The sequence below is a fragment of the Cinclus cinclus genome, chromosome 25, assembly GCF_963662255.1.
Source record: "Cinclus cinclus chromosome 25, bCinCin1.1, whole genome shotgun sequence".
Classification (NCBI taxonomy): Eukaryota; Metazoa; Chordata; class Aves; order Passeriformes; family Cinclidae; genus Cinclus; species Cinclus cinclus.
The window spans coordinates 2,493,201-2,517,857 of NC_085070.1; positions in this window are offsets into that span (position 1 = coordinate 2,493,201).

Consider the following 24,657-nt stretch of genomic DNA (forward strand, 5'->3'; position numbering starts at 1 on the left):
CTATTAATAATAATTATAATTACTGGGCTTTGCCAGGAGACAAAAGCAAAACCAGACGTACATTGAACTTATGGACCTAATTGATAACACATGTCCTGCAGAAAACCTCTCCTGGGAGAAGAAAGAAACTGGGAAGGGCTCTGCTGTGCCTGGGAAAACAGGAATGTTCACTTGAGCCTGGGGATGTGAAACAAAATGCTGATGTGGAGCCAGGATGTGAGACCCCAGCTCCTCTTCCCATTTTCTTCATCAGCTCTCCTGGCACTGACACCTCAATAACACAGCTACGGCCGCTTCCTCCTGAATCTGCCAAAAAAATCCTGCTCTTCGAGCAGAAAAGGCCTTTTCCCCTCTCTGGCAGCTCTGAGAAGGATCTGAGTCCTGGGTCAGGCAGTGAGAGAAAGCCTGGGCAGCTTTTCTGACTGGGATGGAGACTCCAGCACGGCCAAGCCCCCGGCAGTGCCGACCCCCCTTGCAGCAGACTAAACTTCCCCTGTTGTGTTCGCAGCCAGCAAACTGACACGTTCCCACAAGCATTTCTGATGGGTTGGGTTTATTCCTCTATTTATTTATTTTTTTTTTAATTTTTTTTTTCTAATTATACAGCACGGTCAGTGCCAAATTTGTCTGGCCGACACTAATCTGGCAGGCAGAGCTCATGGATTTATGGCAAGCAAACCCCCACCTCTTATTGACCAGCGGCAGGAGGAGGATTTTATCTTTTTGGAGGTCTCCATCACATACTTTCACTCCTATAAATGCATAACCCTGAGAGAAATGATGGCAGGAGGAGCGAGACAGCGTCAGCATCTCTGAGGGAATGAGCTGAGTAAATCAGGCAGCTGCTAAAGATTATAATCCCTAACTAGGTACAAACCCTTGGAAATTGCAGCCATGGGGTGAGTGGTGAGAGCTTTCCGGCCAACTCCTGGGGAAGGTGCTGCCTTTGGATTTAGCCTAATTAATGTCAAGTTCAGCCAAGCAAGCCTGGGAGGCGGATGGGATCCCAAATGGTTTTTTAATGTGCCTTGATTATTTTTTAAAGCTTTTTTTTTTTTTTTTTTTATTTCCCCCCCCACTTGTAAATGAATTTAGCGCTGGTGAAAGGTGTTGGATTGACAGCCCTGGAAATATAAGTCCTCAAGGAACAATGTTTTGGAGTTGTGAAGGGAACAACACTGTGTGTAATCCAGATGTAAGGGTAATTATTCACACTAACAGCTGCTTTTTGCTCTAAATTAAAAAATGGAGACCACAGGGATTCATCAGAGCATCTGAGATATTTTCAGGTGGCTGAAGCATTGGGCACAGTCAGAGCTGGCTAAACACTCTGCCCCAAGCTGCTGAGGCACTCAGGGTCACGTTTTAATATTTAATTGCTATTTTCCCTTTAAAAACTGCACATTTTTTTTCATCTCTTAAGCATGGTCTTAATGTTGAGCAGGGACTTCAGCTCAATACAACCTGGAAGCAAAGCTGGAAACTTCCACTGAGGCTGAATCAAAGCTTTTGGGGTGTTCAGAGAGCAGAAAATATCCTAAATATATCCCTCCCATCCTCACAAAACAGGGAAAGTTTTTTTGCTATTATACACTGTGGGCCTTTTCAGCAACTCTATCACTGAGAATGTTTTCAAAGGGCAGCATCCAGGCTCTGGAGAGTATAAACACATCTCCAAATGGTGCTTGTTGCAGAGAATCATCATGACAGAGCTAATTAAGGATCTCTGTGCTCTGCATGTGCTGTCCAGGAGCAGCCCCAGCTGTAGAAACCCAGCAGGAGAAGTAGGGAAGGACATCTGGACCAGGGATGGAGGGAAAGAAGAAGGAGGATGATGAGGAGTAGATCGAGTCTATCAAAGCATGGCCTATCTGGGCATCTTAAAGAAATCTCAGGGAATTTGGGGATAAAAAAATCAATATCCCAGTGCTAGATGTTAGGTGAAATTAGAGAGACTAAAGGCCACTTCTTCATCCATCTTCAGACACCCCCAGGATTCAGGAGGTGAGATCTGGGGTTTGGGATCGTACTTGGGGTCATGCAGGATCATCATGGCAAGGAATGGCTTTGATTACAGTTTTCCCAAGTTGCCCATTAACCCCTGGGCTTCAGCACTTACTTTGGAGGTGAGGATATATTAGGTGGAAAAACAAACACAGGGGAAAATGGACACTGAAAGACAGGGAGAACCTGGGCTGAGTTGTTTTCTCCCAAAGGAAGGAGAAAAAGAGTGAGCAGAGAGAAAAGGAAATGAGGAGAAAGAATAAAAACACAAGAAACCTCAAGAGGGAGATGCTAATGCAGAGCAGATGTTATCCCACCTGAATCCTGGTGGTTTTGGCTGCTCCACATCCCTGGGACCCCACAGAGCAGCCAGAGCCCTTCTGTGAGTTGGTGCCTGCTGTGCTGCTCCATCCCTGGAGGGGCTGACAGAAGGAGATGGCAGAGGAAAGAAAATCCATTTTCTGCTGTTCACAGTGTGCTTTTCTGGGGTGTATCAAACTGTTTGAAGTGGGTAGTTTTTGAAAAGGAAGCCTGAGTCTCAATACTGTTAAAGTTTTTTTTCTGTGTTTGAGGAAGAAAAGAGGAGTAAAAAGTGATGGCATGTCTGCTGGTTTCAGTCCTTAGATCATGTCCTCGAGAGCAAGGACCTGGCATCTCGAAGAAAGTGGGAAGCACAGAATTTTAAAGCAATTAAACTGCTGGTTATTATAGAAATTCTGTCTTCAGTATAAACAAGTCTCCACAATTCTTCCCTTCCCTTCCCTTCCCTTCCCTTCCCTTCCCTTCCCTTCCCTTCCCTTCCCTTCCCTTCCCTTCCCTTCCCTTCCCTTCCCTTCCCTTCCCTTCCCTTCCCTTCCCTTCCCTTCCCTTCCCTTCCCTTCCCTTCCCTTCCCTTCCCTTCCCTTCCCTTCCCTTCCCTTCCCTTCCCTTCCCTTCCCTTCCCTTCCCTTCCCTTCCCTTCCCTTCCCTTCCCTTCCCTTCCCTTCCCTTCCCTTCCCTTCCCTTCCCTTCCCTTCCCTTCCCTTCCCTTCCCTTCCCTTCCCTTCCCTTCCTTTCCCTTTTTAATGCATCCAAAGGATTGCTGGAAGTTTTGATTTTCCAGTCCTGGCTGATGTCCTGGTCCTGTTTGGGCCTGAAAAAGCCAAATTTCTCAGAATTAGTGTGTTGATCCAGTCGCAGGCGTCAATGATTTGTTTCCTCCTAGGAAAGAGAAATCAAAGCCCCACAACTGGTACAAAGTGAGAGGCATCCAAATATTGCCCCGGGGAAGGCACGGTTGGTCTGTGGTCCCTGGGGTGATGCTGAGTGGGGCATCCCACACAGCCTGGCACGTGCCACACGCCTCCACACCCAGGCCTGGGAATTCCTCACCACATCCAGCTGGGATTCACTCTTAACTATGTCATTGGGGGTGTATATATGTATTTTTTTTTTTTTGGGGGGGGGGGGGGGAATGGGGAAATGTGTGTTTATATGGGAAAAGAATAACCCTGCCTTTGGCTTTGCCCATTCTGCAAGGCTTTGTTCTGCTCCCTGCCAGGGATTCCTCTTGCCTTTTGTTTTTTCCATTGTTTCTGCTTGGTAGGAAGCCAAAAGCACCAGGGAACTTGTTTCTGATTCATCCTCTGTCTCCATCACGCTGCTGGAGGATCTCAGTGCTGTCTCCATGGTACAGAGACGTGGCTCTGGGAAGGGTTAACTCTTCTAGCTGCCTTTCCACGTTTTTCCATTTAATATTGCCTCTGAGGAAACAAACATAGGCAAATCCCACCCTCTCCCCAGAGACTCTTTCTTGGCTTGCTCCAGAGAACATGCAAATAATAATTATTTGTCCTATATTTTCTTTTTCAGTGCCCCATTTCAGCAGCCTAGGGGACTGAGTAAACGAAATGGCAAAATGAACAAGGAAGGCAATAAACCCAAATAAATAACCAACTGATAAAACTGGAGTGGGAAGGAGATTAAAAAAAAACCCGATGACATTGCCTTTGTGGAGTGGAGAGGTTGAAAATGTGGGACAGACGGGTAGGGGACGTGGAGCTCCCCTGATGGATGCCAGCAGTGTACTGGAAGAGAGATACCAGCAAAGATGTCTGGGAAAAGGCCTTAAATCCTCCTTTTTCTGCTTAGTGACCCAAATCTTTGGGGATAAATCCTCCATGGAGCAGCAGTGAGATGTTTCAGTGCCTACATTTGTTTGTATTAAGGTGAAACCCACTCCGGGTGGGACCTTCTGGTTTTGCATCCCCATGTGCTGCTATTTCCATCCCTTTTACTCTCTTTTTAGTGTTCCTCATGTTATTTTTTGTCCCCCAAATTTGTTCATATCTATATCTAATATATATAATCTATATCTATTTTTGTGTCATCTATATATATCTATATATAATCTATCTATCTATCTATCTATCTATCTATCTCTATCTCATCTATATCTATATCATCTATATCTATATCTATATCTATATCTATATCTATATCTATATCTATATCTACATCTACATCTATATCTATATCTATATCTATATCTATATCATCTATATCTATATCTATATCTATACCTATATCTATATCATCTCTATCTCTGTCTCTATCTCTATCTATCTCTATCTCTATCTATCTCTATCTCTATCTCTATCTCTATCTCTATCTCTATCTCTATCTCTATCTCTATCTCTATCTCATCTATATCCCTGTATCCATATAAATATGTCTGTATCTATATCTATCTATATATACAGATATATGCCTCTTGTCCCCTGACTGTAGCGTGTTGTGCCAAACAATCTCTGAAGTCACATTTAAAGCTGAGCTCTTGCTCAAATCCAGGCTGCAGGGGCTCAGTCCCTGCTCAAGACATGGCTGCTCCTGCTGGACAGATTCCAAACCCATTGGAGTTGTGTTAGGGCTCAAGTTTGGATAAGGAGCAAAAGATATATAAGGAGATTTTCACTAGGAAAATTTGTATTTACAAGAAATCACATTGCTTTGCTGGATCAGAGACCATCCAGCTGCAGGGGATGAACAAAACTCCTCTCTTGACCCATCACCTTCAATTTCCGCAGGTGCCTCTTAAAAAAAAAAGGAGATCTTGCAGCAGAAAAAAACAAACCAAATAAAAAAACCCCAGAAGTTCCGCTGTTACTTTTCCCAAATGGGAAAAAAATATCAAGTTGGTTTCCATCACATCTCAACCCCGTGATGTTGAGAAATTCCTGATTCCTAGCCAGGCTGCAGGTCCTGGTTGTGCCTGTGGTGTGCAGGTTGGAAATACATTATAGATACATCAACCTCCTACTCCTCATTATCACCATCATTGGCATCATCATTTCTAGTAATGCAACACAAAGATCATAGGAATAAAGAATTTTCTGAGCTGGAAATGATGACCCACAAGGATCATTGAGTTCAACTCCTGTTTGCTATTATTATTATAATAGATATTATTATATAATGTATGCAATATACAATGCATAGCATATACAATATGTAATAATAAATAAAAATACAATACAAACAGAGCCAATATCTTGCTCTGGATGCAGCCAGTATTTCCAAGGCATTTTCACATCTTACCACAGAGCAACGCTGTATTTTTCTTTCCTGGAACAGTGGATTTGTGCCTTTCCCCCTAATCTCTCATCTCCGAACTCCTCAGAGCCAATAATGAAAAACTTCCCTCTGCATTGGGCTCACTGCTTTTCCAGATTAAGAAAGGCTCCTCGAGGAAGCTGACAACCATAACAAACCATTTGCTAAGATAACATTATTCCAGGATCGTGGCTGCTTTCCTACACGTGCCTCAGCTCAGCCCCTGTGGATAATAAAAGTCCACGACCAACAAATCCTGCCCGGAGGGTGCCCTGCCAAGGTGATCTCCACCCCAGCACACCCCGTGGGGGATTTGAGCTGTGTTTTGGGCTGAACTGGAGCCAAACGAGGCTCGTGGGAGTGGGTTTGGGGATGCTCTTGATGTCTTAGGATTTTAGCTTTGGTATTTTCCATCTGTTTGTAACCCTGCAGTTCTTTAGCGTAGAACTCTGAACTCCATACCCAGTGTGAGCTGCTGCTCTCCCATTTTGGGCACACACAACAATTCCTCTCCAGGCCTGGCAGTCAAGGACACCTCACTGTCCCAGCCCTGAGAGATGGAAACAAAAGTGACTGGGGGGAGCAAACTTGGGCTAAATGACTTCATTACCTGGAGCTGTCATTGGGAGATGAACCCCAATCTGCAAATGGACCAAACTTATCAAAGTGTGAAACCCTGTGAGCCATTGTCCATTTTGGGTGTAGCCCCTGGGGGCTTTGTCTGCCCTAAATGTACCTGAAGGCCCTTCCATAAATAGAACTGCTTTTTATTCTCTTAATTCTGTCTGGCCTCTGTTTTTAGGTAGCCTGAAAAGGCATCACTCTGAGCTGCTGCCTCCTGCACCCCACCCATGGGAAAGGACCAGCTCCAGAGGCCACAGCTCCTTTCCCTTTGCCCTCCTGGCCCATCCCTGCCTGCTGACCACTCACATCTGCTGAGGATAACTCGGTGTGCAGCACTGTTTGTACAGGCTCAGTACTCTGTGCTCCCGTGTTTACTCACATTGAGCTTGTTTAAAACCCACTTGACAGGAAAATGGATGTGTGTGGTTTTTTTGTGACTCAGGACAAGCTGACATTCTCCCCCTCCCAAGCCCAACGTGGTCTTGGTGCAGGCACAGCAAACCCAATCCACAGTCCAGGGGTTTGAATTTGTGGGTCGGAAAACAGGGAGAGGTGAGAATGAAGAGTGCAGCAGGATGGATGGATTTCATTGTGAGGAAGGGAAAGGAATATGATTCCCAGTCCATGTCACCCCCATTTACACCAGCTAATGATGAGACCTCTCCCATTTCAGGCTGCATGAGATGGAACAAAATGCTTGAGGGCTTGGCTATTGGGTTAGGTAAGGTGCTTACATCCCTTTCCCTTTGGAAAGCAAAGCCTCAGTGATGATATTATTCTTCCATAAAGGTGGAAGTGAAAGTGTGAGAAACAAGCAGAAGGGAAAAGAACAATTACGAAAACCTTCTAGACTTGCAAAAATTGGGGTGCTCCCTCTCAGAGGTTAGGAGAGACCAAAAAAACCTTATTTTCCTAATTTGTGCAAATCCCATCTTAACAAATCCTAGAAATACCTGATGGAGAAGGAAAGCAGGTCTGATTGTACCTGATGGCAGCAGGATGGTTTCCCAGCAAGAGGCTTTTTTGGGCAGTGGGTTGTGGGAACTTGGATGCATTGACCTTGGACTTACATGGGAGCAGGGGGAAGGGATGTTCCCCAGGGAGGAGGGAAACAGGAGCATCAAAGCAGAGAGAAACTCCTCCTCGTTCGCTGATTTCTTCAGAAATCTAAATATCACAAATAGCCCGAGGAGGCTGTGCAGCAGACGGGATTTGGGCCCTTTGGGGGAGCTTTGTGCTCCTGCCACTAAGAATCCATCATGGGAATCTGATCTTGGGAGGCTGCAAAGCTGCAGACCCAGGAGGCTTGGGCAGCTTGGGAAACTTCAGAGTTCTGCCTTGCCCTGAACCTTGGACGGGAGCCCAGCTCTGATCCTGCTGCATTTAAGCTGTGCCACTAAGACCCTTCCCAGCCCTTGTCCCTAAATCTAGCCTTGGTGGGTCCAGCTCTGCAAGACCCCCTTGAGCCCCACACTCCAGACCCCAAACATCCAGTGAAAACCACTTTTGTCCCAAACCCACATCCTCATCCCTTTCCTTCTTCTAAGGACTCCTGCACCCAAGCAGAGTCATCTCTGCTGTCATCAAAAGCTTTCCCACTGTCCTTTCCTGGCACTGTTGCTCCAGCCTTTTCTGGATGTCCCCTTCCTGGGGACATCTTGCATTCATCAGTGCAATCCCAGCCCTCCTGCTCATTGCACAACCCGGCTCACACGCCAAGACCTGGACAGAATTTCTCCCTGCATTGCTCTGAGTGATCCTTGCAGGGAATTGATTTATCACCTTTGTGGCCCCTCTGTGCTATTTATATAAAGTCAGGGTGCTGGTCTCCAGCAGAACACACAGAAAGAACGAGCCTGCTCAAATTTCCCCAGATTTCAACATTTTGATTTTAAGGGGTAGAAAAGAAGGGTGAATTTTCCATTAAATCTAGGAATTTTATGGGAATTTATTTCACAGGTATTCTGTGATCAAATCACACAATCCAGGATCAAAAGACAGCAAAGCATCCTTGTATGCAGCATCTCCTGCACAGCATCCACCAAAGTCTTGGGGGAATTAAGGCTAGGGATGAGAATTTTCCAAGCTCTCTGACATTTTGGGGGTTGCTGCAACCTCCTAAGCTCTGGTTGCCTCATCCTTTGGGTTTTCCTTTGAAAAAATTCCAGTTTAGCACCACATGCTTTGCAGAACTTTGCTTCCTCCCATCTCCCCAGAAAGGGGAGAAGGAACTTGGTCGAGCATTTGGTGGGTCCTAAACACTCCCCAGGGGATCCAGCCAGAAGTGCTGAACCTCTGGAGCTGTGGAGCCCCTGGAAGTGCAGGGACCCTCTCATAAGGGGGAAATTTTGGGTTGTGCTTTAACAAGAGGACCGAGGGTTGCCCCCACAGTTGTGCCTCCCCAGAACTCTGCTTTTCTCCCTTGAGTGCTTAATGGCTTGTGTTTATGAGAGCTAAAAATATTTACTTGGGGAAGAAGGGGCAGGGAGAGGGAACATTGCTTGAAGATTTTACAGGGCATGTTTGGGAAAGAGGCTTCTATAAAAATAATGTGGTATTAAAGAATGAAAAAACAAGCACAGCCAAACAACAACCCAGGACAAGGCCCCTGCATGACCCCAAGGATGATGCTGGAGGATGGAGACCCCAGCAGGAACCCAGTCCTTTGGAAACTTTGCCCAAATTTCATGGCCAGGAGGGTCTATGTAGTCACCTGAGCTTTCCTCAGCACTTCACCTGGCCCCAGCCTCTCACATTCTGCTAGCAGCAGTGCCAGGAGGAGGGAGATTTGGGGGTGACGGCAAAAAAGGGCTCAGACAAAACCCAACTGGGGCTGCTGGTGAGGAGCAGGAGGAATTTTGGCAGCCTGGCTGCTGTCAGGCAGGGCCCCTGCTCCTGCCTTGCAGCATGTCAGAAATATGAAGTGCTAATTCCCTTCTCCCCGGCGGCTGGGCCAGCGCTGGGTTATCAGCACGGGCAGGGCATCCCTGGAAAGGCCACGCAAGGGGGGACGGGCAGGACCCAGGCCCAAGGCACGGCCAGTTCAGCTCTTCTGCTTTACTTTTAAAGGGTGTTTTGTTCCCAGTGAGAAGCTGATGACGTCCATCACCCTGAGAAAGGAGGGCCTGTCCCCCACCACCATAAACCCCTTTTTGTGCTGCTGGTGGCCCCACGTTGTGTTGGTGCAGTGATGGGCACAGTCTGTACATTGTGTGAGGCTTTTCCAAGGGTGGGTCAGGGCTTTGTGACACTGCAGAATGTCAGCACAGCCCTCTCTGCTGGCTTGATCAATGGGATATTGTCCCTAAGAGCTCCGGGTGCCATGGAGTGGTGGCACAGGGGTCAAGGATATAAAGTCGACACCAAAGTCTTTCACTTGTGCTTTTTAATGCTCACAATCTTGCTCCCATTCCAGCACACCTTGTAGGTTTGAAGCACCAATATTCAATGCTAAAGCCTGACTGTAGGTTTGGCAAGCACCAATATTCAATGTTGAAGGCCAAACGAGGAGCTCAGGGTACAGGAGGTGTCTTCCAGCACAGGGATAGATCTCTCTGGGGTGGCAGATGGCAGCGGGGCCACAGGGAGCTCCCACTGCTGCTCCATCAGGGAAAGAAAAGCAGGATAGGACACACAACATGGTGCTCAAAGGCTTTGGGAGCATGGCCAAGCCCTTTGCTCTGGACCAGGGCTCATGGATGGTCTGCAGGAAGGCAAATTCCTGGGAACAACTCTGCAGTGTTGTTTAGAGACCAGATATGGTCTGACCCAAATTTTCTGACCTTGTTTCCACCATGAGGGTTCAGCTCTGAGGCCATCAGTACTTGCTCACCAGCAATGCTTGGGGTTGGTGGTGCAGGTTTGCACACCAAGGAGAGGAGTGAGGGCAAGGTCCCTGCACAGGGTGTGGCCGTTTTAGGGGTGACAGCCTCCCTGGTTATTTAGGAGCCTTGTGCCAGCAGGTTTTGCGATAATTAGTGACAGCAGCTGCATTTGTTGAATTTTTGGTGTTTGGAGCATGGTGAAGTCAACAGAAACCTCCTGCGAGTTCCAATGGGAACGGGGCTGGGGCCGGAAGGAATCTGCAATCTAAACACCCACAGACCCTGTGGACATCTGGACATGGTCCTGACTCCTTCCTGAACCACCACTGAGGTCACACATTCCATGAGGAACAAGCCCCAGACATCCCTTGATGTTCAGCAAATCCCTACTTGGAATCCCAGCTGACTGCTGGGAGCGGTGGCACCAGGAGAGCCTCTGCTGTCGTGGCCCAACTGGCACATCCCACCAGCAGGGACAATGGCACCAAGAAGAAGTAGGACTTGATGCTCTGTGTGGCCTCCAAAAGGAGGAATCCCATGTGGCTGAGGTGGATGAGAGCCCCCTGATCCCTCACAGCTGAGCTCCGGAGGTGTCTGATTAAGGGATGGGCAACTCAGTAGTTAATCCTGAGAAGGAGACAGCACCACTGTCTCTGTTCCCAAACTCCTACTTCATCCACCTGGTACAATTTTCCCCACTTTCATTCCTCATGTCTACTCAGACCACATCTGACTTCTACCCCCAGCATGTCTGGATGACTGGAAAGAGCAAACAAGAGTTGGAGGACGGAGATAAGGTTTTGGTGCTGGAAATCTGTTTATCTCCCTGGTCCTGGGGGTTACCTGCAGCACGTAAGAAATTTTCTATGAAAAATCACAGGTTTCTCCAAGACTTCCAGGAAAACCCAGTTTTCTGCCTATCTCACATTGCATTGATGCTCTGCAGACAAAATCACCCTCTGTGCCCAACAGGGATGATATTTTTTTGTGCGTCTTGGCCCCACCAAGCAGCCCTGAAGCCTGGCCATAAACAATGAGTCAGCTAATCCAAACCACATGGCAGGAAAACGCTGGAGGTCAACCCAGTGCATGGTCCCGATCCTGAAAAGCAGAACTGCATCTCGACCAAAACCAGTAATAAGGCAGGGATGGACAAACACCCTCCCCTTGGCAGGGCAGCAGAACCACTGCACCAGTGTCACTCAGTTCCACCCAGTGCCACCCAGTGCCACCCAGTGCCACCCAGTGCCACCCAGGAGCAGTGCTGGCTCTGGTGGCACCCACTTGGGACACGGTTCCCAGCAAGGTGTTGGCTTCCCCATCTCCTGGACTGCTTTGCTGTGCAGATGCTTCCACTTTGCAGTCTCTGAGCCAAATTCTCTGTTCCCTCTTTCTTTGGGGGTTATTTCCACCCCCTGTTCCCTGCACCTCCCCCTCTTTAGTTTGCCCCTTCCCCACCTTCCTCTCCTTGGAAGCCTGGCTGGAACACTCTCGCATGAAGTTAAACCCAACCTCCCAGTGCCAGCTCTGCCTTTGGCCTATTGCTCCAGTTTCATATTTGACTCTAATTCCACAATTTATACAGCAGAGAGCTCTGGGCCAAACTGACTGTCTCGGGAACCTGCCAGAAACCTCAGCTTTTCCTAAGCCTTATAAACATTTCCTGCCTCCATCCCTGCACCTGCTGTCCGTGCTGTGCCTCCAGCCAGGCTGCTGGGCCATCCAGGGGATGGGATGGCCACAGGGTGCCCCAAGCTGCCTGATCTCACTTGCACTGAGACTGGCTGCTCCTTGTGCTGATGGGAAATGAGCTAATGGCACTGTTCTCCTGGGATAACACTGTTTTTCCTGGCAGGTTGGGCACCCGCCGTGTCCAAAAAGTGCATTTCTGCTCAAAGCTCTTTGCAGATTTTTTATCCTGTGGTGCTCTGCAGGCTGGAGCATCTTTTGGAGGGATGGGTGCCCACCTGGCCCCTTCCTGACCCCTGTGTCCAGAACCCAGGAGAAGTTTGGGATATTTAGGAGAGTGATTTCTTAGTGACTTTCTCTTCCTGCAATAATCTGAGGGTTGTAAAATGCTTGCTTGAGGCTCGAATAGAGAAAAACAAAACAGGCACCTCCAGTGTGACTTTGGGCATTCCAAGAGAGGCTATGGGAGCAGGGATAGGGACAGGCATGCAGGTGTCCCAGGCAGTGGGATACCCAGGAATCCCAGAATGGTTGGGGTTGGAAGGGATTTTATAACTCGCCTCATTCCAACCCCCCACACCTTCCTGTAGACCAGGTTGCTCCAAGCACACCCAAGCTGGCCTTGAAAAGGAAAGCACCAGCTTGTAAGCCATGGGAAGAGAAGAAAGAAAAACCTTCACCTCCTGCCTCCAAGGCAACTTGCTCATGGGAACCACTGTGCTTCATCCTTTTCCATTTGCACATGAGAAAAACCAAAGCATCCGCTGCAGCAGATGGAAGTGGAACATCCAGGGGAGATAAAGCCAATGACACATTGGGAGTTTTATCTTCCCAGGCCACTGAGAGAGTCTTTTGCAGCTGAACTGCAATGTCCTTTATTCATGTTATTTTTCCTGCTCCAAATGTTTTCTGACCAAACAAAACCTTGGGGATGCAAACAAGAAGCAGGGGCAATAAAAAGGTGCTTTTCTGGTTATTAGCACAATGTCTTTGAAATAAAGTCAGGACGAAGCAATAAACTGTGCCTCAGCTTGCTGTGCTTCTTTTGGTGCAACAAATGCTTTTTAATCCTCTTTTTGCTGGGAATGGACCAGCTCATCCCAGCCAGGATGCTGCAAATTATTGAGCACCATCTGCTGGCACCTGATTTATTAACTGTGTTTATTTGTATATGACATGCGATGTCCTTTTCCTAATGGAGCCAGTTCTGCTTTGCTGAGCAGCCGAACTGCCCCTCTCCATCTGGTCTTGCTCCTCATCCATGCTCTGAGGAGCATTTCTGTGGGTGTTACACAAGGACAATATCTAAAATAAATGTTTAAATTGGGATTAAAAAAGAGATGGGCAGCACGTGGTGGGTAAAGAGTTGCTCTGCAGAAGACTAAAGCAAAATCTGCCACTGAGGGCAGGAGTTCATCCATAAACCTGATCCAAAGGTGAATTCAGAACTTAAATTAAATTGGTGCTGTCCTTAGTGAGAATGAGACTGAAAGCAGGAGTTTTTGCAGGTCTATTGGCAGCGTTCAGGACTCCAGTGCAAAGGACATAAAGCTCTTCCTCCTGTATAAATCACCTCAATATTTGCTCTGAGGCCTACACCAATGATTTCAGACTCGAGCTTGCTTCTTGGTAATTCGTCCTGGCAGCTGGCTCCATCGGTCCCTGGAACAGGCAGGTAGCTCCAGCCTCTGGCAAGTGCTGATTTACAGCTTCAGGGAGAAAATCAGCAGAAAAATCATCACAGTGGGGACTGATATTTTTCCAAGCAGAGCCTTCTCACAGGGAGGGTGAAAGGTCCTGGAACCCGGCACAACAGCCCTCGTGCTTATTTTGGGAGACAAACCACACACAGGCTTTTCTCACCAGTGTGCTGAGTCCTGCAGGCCCTGCTCCCACTGCAGAGGGGCATCCGAACCCAATCCCTGCGTTGTGGAGAGATGGAGATGCTGGGAAAGGGATACAACTGCTGTGCAGGCAGTTAGTGCCTGCATTAAGCTGGCATTGCCCCTCTCTGCTGATGGGATTTAAGCACAGGATCTGTGGTTGTGGTGGGGTCAATGGCTCCACCAAAGCCAGGAGCTCCTTCTCCTGCATAAATCCGTGTGAGATCCAACTTGCTGCCTCTTATTGCAGAGGAAACAGAGGGCAGTGATGCCCCTTAGGTGAATTTACAGTGTGATGTTGTAGGGGATGATGCTGGAGCAGTGTAAATGAGCCAGGGTTTGTGATTCCCAGCATGGATGTCTCTCCTGTGCACTGTTCTGCTGGCAGTATGGGAATGTGAAATTTTCATGCTTCAAAGCCCCTCTTCCAGTCTGGGCTGTGTGATCTGAGCCAGAGTGCAGCCCTAATCCATCATCCAAAAAAGGGATGTTTGTATATTTATGTAAAATGACAGATTGGAGAGACCCAGTGCTGGAAACCAGATGCTTTCCCAAGAAATTGAAAGGGTTCAGGATTTAGAAACACAAGAACGCAGAGAGAGCCTGTGACAAAAACATCTCTGCAGATAACTGTCTTAAAAATACCAATCCTTGGCTTTCCACAGGCTGGCAGGCTGGGAATGGCAGCACATCCATGAACACCACAGGACATCTCCTAGAGAGGAGCCACGGGGATGAGACATGGCCAGGGTCACATAGGAGGACCATGCTGGAGAGGAAAGCTGCAGCCACTCACCCTTTGGGATTAGAGGTTCTCCTTTTGCAGTTCCCAACTATTTCACCATCAATGGAGAAGCTCTTAACGGGGTCAGTAAGCCAGAGAGTTCGAAGGAATTGCAGAAGTGAACATCCACCATCATTGAGAGCTCACTCTCTTTCCAAACAAATATCCATCAGGAGGAAGAGATGTCTGATGGGTGAGCTTGTTTCTATAAACAGTCTCTTCACCCCACAGTCCCACTGGATCCTCCCCAGCTGAAAATAAAAGGCAAAGGACAGCAGGGTTGGAGCCCATCCTGCAGCCCTACCAAGATATGAGAGCACGTGGTGATTTCACTCCTGGCTTGGATTTCTTTTTTTTTTTTTTTTAATAGTTTCATTTAGCTGAAAATCTACCATGGGATCTGATGTCAGGTAGGTGGAAAGGAAATCTGAAGGAGCCCCAAATGCTGGGCAGTTCCTGCTGATCTCCAGCATCTCCTGGCACAAGCCAAAGTCCTTCTCACCTATGCCAGGTGCACTAAAATCCACCTGTGCGTTTCTGTAGGCCATGAAGCTGCTCCTGGGAAGAGATTTGTCTCCCCAGCCACCCCCTGGGAGCAGAGGTGTCTCCCCACCACAGTCCCACCTGCATGGGGTCTGTTTGGAAAAAGCATTTCCAGCAGGGATTCAGCAAAGGATGCTGCTCCAGCTCTTCCTGAGAGCATTCCTTAGAGAAGAGAAGGGTGTTAACAATTCAACAAAGCTGTTAAATATGTGCAGGGGGGGTTGGCACACAGGCTGAGTCTGTAAAAACACAGATCAGTCCCCAGGTGCTACCCAGGGACAAGGAAAACTGCATTTTTTTCAGAGTGTTGTGGAAATTTCTCAGCCAACAAGACGGGATCATCTGCAGCTCCTGGGTCTTGCTGGTCTAGGGGCAGGAGGAAACCAGCAGGGTTTGTTGCTGGAACCCCTGAGGTTTCTGCACTGTTGTGCCCAGTGGTGTTCCCTGATGTGTCCCCTACACCGCCCAGGCTCTGGCCCTTCCCAAAAATTCCACAAAATTCCACTTACTTGCTGTGATCAGCCCTGTGCACGATGGGGTTGACCACTGGTATGTGTGGCAATGCCAGAAGTAAATGAAACCCTTCCCTGGGGAGAAGGGTCAATTGCTTTTGGCTGCAAATTTTGCAAAATTTTCATTCTTTTTTTTCCCCAAAATGTCTCCTTGGAAAACACCTCTGCATTTTCATTCAAAGGGAAAATAAGCTCATGCTTTTGATTGTGCAAGTTAAAAAAATAAATTTAAAAAATCATTTATATCTTTGAAAGCTGGATAATTTTAGCCAAACATGGGGAGCAGAGTTTGAACAGGATCCATGGCCATTGGAAGCGCTTTAGAGGGTTTGGAAGAGACTGCTGACAAGGGAGCATTAGCCTGTTGACACCTTTCAGATGCAATGAGCTGAGCTTCCTGCTACAACACCAAAACACACTCGGGAGGATGGCAGGCAAGTTTTTTTGGGATATGGGGTGCTTCTCCCTTATCCTTATCAAAAAAATAGAGATTGGAAGAAAGCAATGGCAGGAAAAGAAAGCATAAAAGACAGAAGGATCAAGAAACCCACTGATTTCTACAATATGATATCCTTATTTGAGTGGGAGCTGCTTTAATAATATGCACAAAGAGTGAATAATGCTTTCAAATATCCCAGAGAGTAAATAATATGTAATAATATTCCCAAAGTATTTATTTGACTAATTTCTCCCAGTGTTTTTGAACTGAAATCTAACGGCCTGGATCTTAAAAGGGGAGTTCTGGCTTCCTTGGAAGTGTGGATCAGGCCCCAAATACCAAATGAACCCAGTTCAAACATCACCAAAGGGTCAAATGAGAGACATTCAGTGACTTGTTGGGTCACTTTTCCCTGCTGATCCACAAATAAATTACCTGCCAATAAATGGAACCAGAAGTGGCTTGGCCAGGTGTTCCACCAGGGCCCCAGGGGAGCTGTGGTGAAGAAAGGGGAATATGGGGGGGGGGGGGGGGGGGGGGGGGGGGGGGGAAGGAAGAGAAAAAAAAAAACTAATAAAAAATAAAATATTAACATCCCCAGCTCGTTTGCTGCTCGGTGCCTTCAGCAGCTGTGCCCGTGTCACGGAGTGAGCTGCAATGGCCCAGCTGGGAGGATGTGCCAAAAGCAGGATATGGGAAAAGACTGTTTTTAAACACAGATGGATTAAACCTTTATTCCCTTTTAAATTACATTTTAATGCACTGGCTACTCTGGAGGTGTTGGTGGGACTGGCTGGGCCTGAGCAGGTTTGGGGTGAGTGTCCCCAGGGAACCTGCTAAACCCATCCTTAGGGACTTGGGTGGAACTCTGCCCTTCCATCCCAGCCTTCCCCATCTTGCTGTTATCTCCAGACCCCCTTCCCATGGTCTGCATCCCCTCTGACAGCTCCAGGTCAGCTCCACCCCAATTTCAGTGCCGAGGGCTCACAGGAGCAGCTCCCAGCCTTTGTGCCATGCTCAGCTCCTGTCCCTAATTGCACATCTTGAAAGGCCTGGCTTGCTCCCCTTCCAAAACACCTCTTGGAGCATTTGGAGTCCTCAGCAGAGCTTCTCACTGTTAATTATCAATTAATTAGGAGATTTGATTACTTTGGCAGCACAAATCAGGGTTAAATCCTGGAATTGTTGGTTTCTCCCCTCTTAGAACAGCCCCACCACCCTGCTGGAGCAGCACCCCAGACCCAAACGGTGACACCCAGAGCCACGTGGCACCCTGGGAATAAAAAGAAACCCACAAATGTGTCCTGCCCGAGGCAGACAGACAGACAGACAGATCTGCTGAGCTCTGTGGGTGGAAAGGGATCTCAGCACATCCACAGCCTGACACTTCTTGGGGTTTTTGGTGAGTGGTTTCAGTGGGAAGGGGTGATAAAGGGGTTGTTTGGGTGCCTGTGACGGTGGCGGAGCTGGCAGAGGGATGTGGAGGGTGGATCAGGCTGCCCGCCCTGTGTGAGAGGGGATGGTCCAAGTGCTCCACAGCCCACCAGAAAGTGCAGATTGACAGATAAAGAAGGGAACTAAAAGACACCGTTCAGTTTATTTTCTTTTTCCATCTGGAAAGAGAAGTGAATATTCCCATGGACTGAACACTGTATTTAATGTTCTTTTGTTGCTTTTTTTTTTCATGTGACTGAGCTGAGCTATACCAAGTCACTTCAGGCCCCTCGAACACAGGATTTTCTCACTTTTTAGTAAACTGCAGTTACCATGGAGAGGGCTGAGGCAAGCCAAATGCAAAACACTGGAAACTACACCCAAACTCACTGCAGCCATATCAAACAGTTAATTAGAAAGGCCGTCCATGTGTTTCCCATTCCCTGGAATGGTTTGAATCAATGGCCTGTGATTTATCACCTGTTTTCTGTGTGAACGGCTCAGCTCTGCTCTTATGCATGTGTTGGATAGGGGATTTGTGCTGTGCAGTGAAAGAAGGAAGGGAGATACTAAGGACTTTAAAAACATCCCCAACACAATCATCAAATAACCACTTCTGTCCCTTCCCCCAGAATAAATCTCCCACTGGAATGATTCGCTTTGGATATTGATGGGATTTCTAGCCTTTGGCAAGAGGGAAAAAGGAGACAGAGCTTTTGTTTTGCTTTGATTTTGGAGAGTGAGAGATCAGAGAGTGCTGGGCTGTTCCTGGGGCTGCCTTATGGAAATTCAAATGGAAATTCAGAGCGTGTTTCCCTGGGGCTGTTTTCTTTCCCACTGCACTGGGTGGAGAAGCAGGAGAGGGGTGGCTGGAGGGAGGAGAGAGGGAGAGGAAGAAGAAATTCAAACATCTCTCAATGTGTGACATTGTCTTCCCACCAAGCAGGAAGACCTTGACAGTGGAAGACGTGCTCCAGTGACATGGCTTATGGGTGGGGAGTCACTTGGAGGAGGTCCTGGTAGGAAGCAGAGTCCATCCTTCCTTCCTTCCTTCCATCCATCCATCCATCCATCCATCCATCATCCATCCGTCCATCCATCCATGGATCCATCCATCCATCATCCATCCATCCATCCATCCATCATCCATCCATCCATCCATCCATCATCCATCATCCATCCATCCATCCATCCATCATCCATCCATCCATCCATCCGTCCATCCATCCATCATCCATCCATCCATCCATCCGTCCATCCATCCATCATCCATCCATCCATCCATCCGTCCATCCATCCATCATCCATCCATCCATCCATCCATCATCCATCCATCCATCCATCCATGGATCCATCCATCCATCATCCATCCATCCATCCATCCATCCATCCATCCATCATCCATCCATCCATCCATCCATGGATCCATCCATCCATCATCCATCCATCCATCTATCCATAATCCATCCATCCATCCATCCATCATCCATCATCCATCCATCCATCCATCCATCCATCATCCATCCATCCATCCATCCATCCATCACCCATCCATCCATCCATCCATGGATCCATCCATCCATCATCCATCCATCCATCCATCCGTCCATCCATCCATCATCCATGGATCCATCCATCCATGGATCCATCCATCCATCATCCATCCATCCATCATCCATCCATCCATCATCCATCCATCATCCATCCATCCATCCATCCATCCATCCATCCATCCATCCATCATCCATCCATCATCCATCCATCCATCCATCCATCCGTCCATCCATCATCCATCCCCCAGTGCTTCAGCTCTTCCCAAAGAAAGCTGAGCTGGTTTGATCTCTGCAGTCTCCTGAGCTGCCAAGCAGAGCTGTTCTGTAGCTGCCCAGGCTGGGATGGCCTGGGATGAATGTGACATTATCCAGGCGAGCCATTCCCTGCAGCCCTGCTCCAGTGATTCCCCTGGCTGTGGTGGGTGGAGCTGACTGGAAATCCTAACCCATCCCCAAAAGCTGCTGCTGGCCTGAAAGGTGGCTGCACCTCTCCATGAACTACATTCCACCTTCCCTGTCAAAACCAGGGAAGAGAGGGAACAAAATCTGCTTTCTCGTCATGAAGAGATGATTGGAAAACCTTTCAGCTCCCTCAAGCCAAGTGTGAGAGACACTAGGCCCTCTGAGACCCAAAAAGGTTTTTTTGGTTTTCAGGGGTTGGGAGTGAGGATCAGACCTAAGAGAGCTGGAAAAGCAGATTTGTGTAGGATCCCAGAGTGGAGAGAATCTCTATTCAAGGGGAAGCTAAAGCATGGAAGTACAGTCAAATCCCTGTCTGGCAAACGGGGATGTTTGCCCCATCTCTTCAGATCATGCAGAGGTCTGGAGAAGGTCTACTCCTAAAAAGGCCAGATTTGTGCTTCAGTTTCCCCCTTGCTGCAAAGGAAAGAGCTGGTGTCGGGGAACACAGGGTGCTGCCCTGGGAAGGAAGAAAGCAGTGATCTCCCAGGAAAGAGCTGGGAGAGCTGGAGAGGCTGTTTTGTTCTAATTGGCACATTGCTGTTTTTATTGCAATCTGCAAGGAAGGAAACTGGCCTCAAGCAGCAGAAGAAAAGAGACATTTCCTAGGAATTTCCAGAAGATTTCCCACCCTGGGAAAAAATGGAAAGAGTGAATGTGAGTGCTGAGGTTGTTGCGCTACCCAAACCCATGAGAGCCCACTGTGGCAGCCCAGCCCAGGGCTGAGATCCTGCAGGGAGCAGGGTACAATCCTGCTACATTCCATTAAGGTGGATGTACTTCTCAACACCCTCTCCCAGATTTGTTTGTGCTGGTCCTTGGGAAGCTCCAGCACTGGATTTCATTTCAGCCTTGCAGCACTGACCCTGTGAAACCACAAAGAAACCACCAACACCTCATTTTGGGGCTGTGGACTGCTCATCCCAACCTCGGGCTGTCAGCAGGAGCAAATTCCACTCTCAGCTCCGGGTCCCGTTGATGAAAATGGACCTCTTTTATACAATGGAGCTGCTGGTGAGAAGTTTCCCAGGAAAGCTGGGTGAAGAGCAGGTGGTTTCACCAGGAAAAATGAAGAGGGGCTTTGTTGAAGGCCCTGAAACCTTCCAGCAGGAGGGAAGAAAATGTCAGAGATGTTTGCAAGGCAAGAGGGAAGAAGGCTTGCAAAGAGGATGACCTCTGAGAAGTGCTCTGAGGAGAAGCAGCTTGGAAAGGAAGATCACAGCTACAGATGTGTGAGGGACGGATCCAAGATTATCCAGCTGGGATCCAGCTCAAATGGGCGGCTTTTCATCAGTGCAATACACTCCCTTCCATGGCAGCCCCTCTTCCAACACTGCTCCCATAGATTAAGGAGTCCCTGCCCATGGCAGGGGCTGCACTAGATGGTCTTCAAGGTCCCTTCCAAGACACACCCTTCTGGGATTCCATGATTCTCTGATTAAACCCCATTCTTCCTAACTTTTTTATCCAAATCCAGAGTCACGTCAATGTTTGGTTGGTCTTATTTTGAAAATAAGGCACTTAGGGGACTCTTTCCCCAGTTTGGGAGCTGAAGTTATGCATGGGGTTGCACGAACTTCCTTCAGTCTTATCTATTTCAGGTCTCTGGATTAAAATCAGAGCTGCCAAAACTAGAAACCTACACACATCCCAGGGGCTCACAGCTGGCAACGGGCTGTTTGTCACCCTGCAACCTGCAGGAATTAATGGATATGGAGGAGCAGAGCCAAGATTTGCTTTGCAGGCACACAAACACCTCATACAATGGAAAAATAAAAAACCCAACTGCTAAAAACCGTGAAGAGCTAAACCTGCTTGATCTGCAGGTCCCTGTGTGCTGGTGGAACACAGGAAGGCTCTGCAGGTGAGAGTGGTGGCAGCAGGTATTGCTGGCCCAGATTTGTTCCTGGACTTGAACCTCATGATCTCAGCCTCTGCAACAGCTTTAATTAAGGAAAATCACCCAGGTAAGCACAGAGTACATCCCTGCCCTGGGCTGGGGTAGGAGGCACCTTTCTGTGCTTGGAGTCAGGGTTACGCTGCCTTCTCATCTACCAGGAAGAAGCTGTGGGGTTTTGCATTTTATTATGTTTCATGGGTTATTATTTTTTTTTTATGCTGGCTGTTTGTTTGAGAAATTACTCCCAGGGGAGCCTTTTTTTGATGTCTTGCTTGCCAGACAGAATGACATCAGACAGACGCTCGGAGGAATGATGAAAAGGCCGAGCCTTATTTCTTAACAACAGTCTCTGGCAGAACACAGAGTGGAGTTGAACACACTGGAGAGCACCAACCCCTGATGCTGATAGGGCACAGGGCAGGGGAGGGGGAGGAGGAGGCTGCTCTGCCCAGCTTGGGCACCAACACCTCCACATGAGCTGCCAAAGTGTCAGCATGGAGTGATGGGGAATGGGTTTTGCCAGAGGGCAGGGATGGATGGGATATTGGGAAGGAATTTTTGGCTGTGAGGGTGGTGAGGCCCTGGCACAGTTTTCCCAGAGAAGCTGTGGCTGCCTCATCCCTGAAAGTATTCAAGGCTAGGTTGGATGTGGCTGGGAGCATCCTGGGACAGTGCGAGGTTTCCCTGCCCATGGCAGGGGGCTGCGTGAATTTAAGGTCCCTTTCAACCCAAATCATCCTGTGATTCTGTGGTTCTACCTTTCTTCAAAGAGGAGGAAAAGGAGCAGCAGAGGATGCTGATGTCCTTGCCCTATCCTGATTAACCCTTATCATTTTCCCTGGATGCTGTGCAAGTCCCCTCTGTCCTGGTTTAGTTGAGATTTTCTATTTACCATTGGCCCCCATTGTGGTGCTGTCACTGATTTCTCCCTAAAAAATGGTGCCAATTTAAGAAGATCCGAGCCCTTCTTTTTAAGAGGGAAATCCTGAGCCTTGAGCACCTCTCAGCCTCATCCCTTACCTCACCCTGGTGGACGGAGGTTCAGCCAAGCTGTCCTTGCTGAAGCATCACTTGCTGGTGTTGCAGGAGCCAGTTTCTGGTGGGGGGGGAGGGGAGGTGTTTTGTCCCCATCCAAAGCCATTTGTCCCCATTGTGGACAAGTTTCCTCCTCAACTCACCACTATCCTGATCCTCCCTCAGCAAAGCCAAGGTTTGCTGCTGCACCCAGGCCACTTCATGCCAGAGTGTGAGTGCAATGAGGTAAATAACACGAGGCTTTGCTGACCTGTTTAATTTAAGTAATTTCTTTCTCTGCAGCTTCCCCAGGATGTGCATTCCAGAGGAGCAGGTCTCTGTGCTGCCTGGGGTGTTTCGCAGCTCCTGAATCCATGTCCTCACAGCATTTCTGCTGATTCCTGCTGTTCTCTTCCTCATCTCATCTAAAAGCGAGAGGTTAACGAGATGGTCAGATACTCCCTTTTGGATGTGGGCAGAAGACCAAGAAATAAGTGATCAAAAGTTCACGGTTGCCTCAATACCCGATTACAGACCCATTGCAAAAATCCAACAGCTCCCTGTCAGAGCCCCTAAAAAATCTGAAACTAAACGAAAAGCCATCTAAAACTGCAGTTACATCTGGCTTTCAGTTTCTTCTCACTGCCTTCTCTTTTCAAGTTGCTCATAAATTCCTTGGATACAATTCCTTTTGGGCTAAAATTTTTTTGTTGGTTTTTTTTTTTTTTTTTTTTTTTTTTTTAGTTTGGCCATCCCTCAAAAGCACGTTAAAAAATAAATAGAAAACTTGAGAAAATGGGTTTGCAGTTGACATAAAGTCGTCGTGCGAAAATCCTGTCCTGCCTTCACTTTCCCCAAAGCAGAGCCCCCCTCAGGCTGCACCAGTTGCAAACTGGAATTTGGTTGGTGAGGCCACGAGGAGGGGCTGGATGGAAGAGGACGTGGATCTCCTTCACCTCAGCCCCTTCCTCCTGGCACTTTTGCAGAGAAATAGGCCAGATTGTTTTCTTTACAGCTCCTTTCCCACAGTTGCTCCCCACTCCACACCACAGTGGGATGCACCATGGAGGCAGGTGGATGGGGTTTGCAGGTTGGGTGAAGAGGAATGGAATCTGTAACAACTCTGGGATGGCATCAGCTAGGAAAATCCTCATCTGTAACAATTCTGGGATGGCATCAGCTAGGAAAATCCTCATCTGTAACGACTCTGGGATGGCATCAGCTAGGAAAATCCTCATCTGTAACAACTCTGGGATGGCATCAGCTAGGAAAATCCTCATCCTGGACTCCCATGGTCATACATAGTCCATGGTCACATGCAGTCTCCAAACCCCTTTTATTACTCAGCTAATGTTCTGTCTCCTGAAGTGCTCAAGGCCAGGTTGGACAGGGCTTGGAGCTACCTGGTGTAGGGAAAGGTGTCTCTGCCCCTGGTAGGAATGGGATGAGTGTTGAGGCTCCTTCCAACCCAAACCATTCTGGGATTCTTTGAGCCTGGAACATACAAAATGTGGCCTGGAAAATGCTGAACCCCAGTGTCCTCTACACACCCTGGATGGATTTGTGCCCTCACCGTTCTAAGAAGTGGCTGAGATGAAGAAAATACAAAGCTCATGTGAGTATTATCCAACAGCCTGGCTGTTCCAGAAGGCTCTCCCTCCTCTCTGTTCCTTTGCCATGTTCCTACAGGCAGATTTTGTGGGAGACTCCTCAAGAACCACAGTAAATAAGGCTGTAAAAGACTATTTTCCTTCTCCTCTCTGTTTTGTAGAGCACTGAATTTTCCAGGAGCTGTAAGAAGCAGCAATGCAGTGCTAGGAAGATGAAAGCAGGCATTTCCTGGGGTGGGCATGCTCCCTTCACCCAGGAGCTGAGAACTGGGGAACAGAGAGCTGGTTGTCAGCTCCACACAGGAGATCACTTTGCATTCATTCTCCATCCCCATTGTGTGGGTCACAACGGCCATGCCCAGCCTCGGGCAGGATGGTGGTGCCACGCTCTGGTGGGTGACAAACAAGGGATGCACTGTGGTTCTTCCTGGGCCAGGGAGGAAGGGGAGGCATGCCTGAATTCTGACATGCACAGAGGGGTTTGTAGGAATTGGGTGTTTTCTGCCTTTATTTGTGTTGGTTCTGTCCTCCAGGATGAATTCCCACTGTTCTGCAAGTCTGTAGAACATGGACACCCTGGTTTAACCTGCAACACACAAACACAGGATTTGAATAAGTAAATCCACCAAAACTTAGTCCTTGGGGATTTATTAGATCAAATTTCTTTTCCAGTTTTTTGAAGGACACCTGCAGGATCCAAGACCATATAAATCATGGGTTTTCCAACTGCAGGCAAGTTTGGAAAGGGTCTTTAGATAATCCACATAATTTAAATTACTTTGCCTCATCTGCAA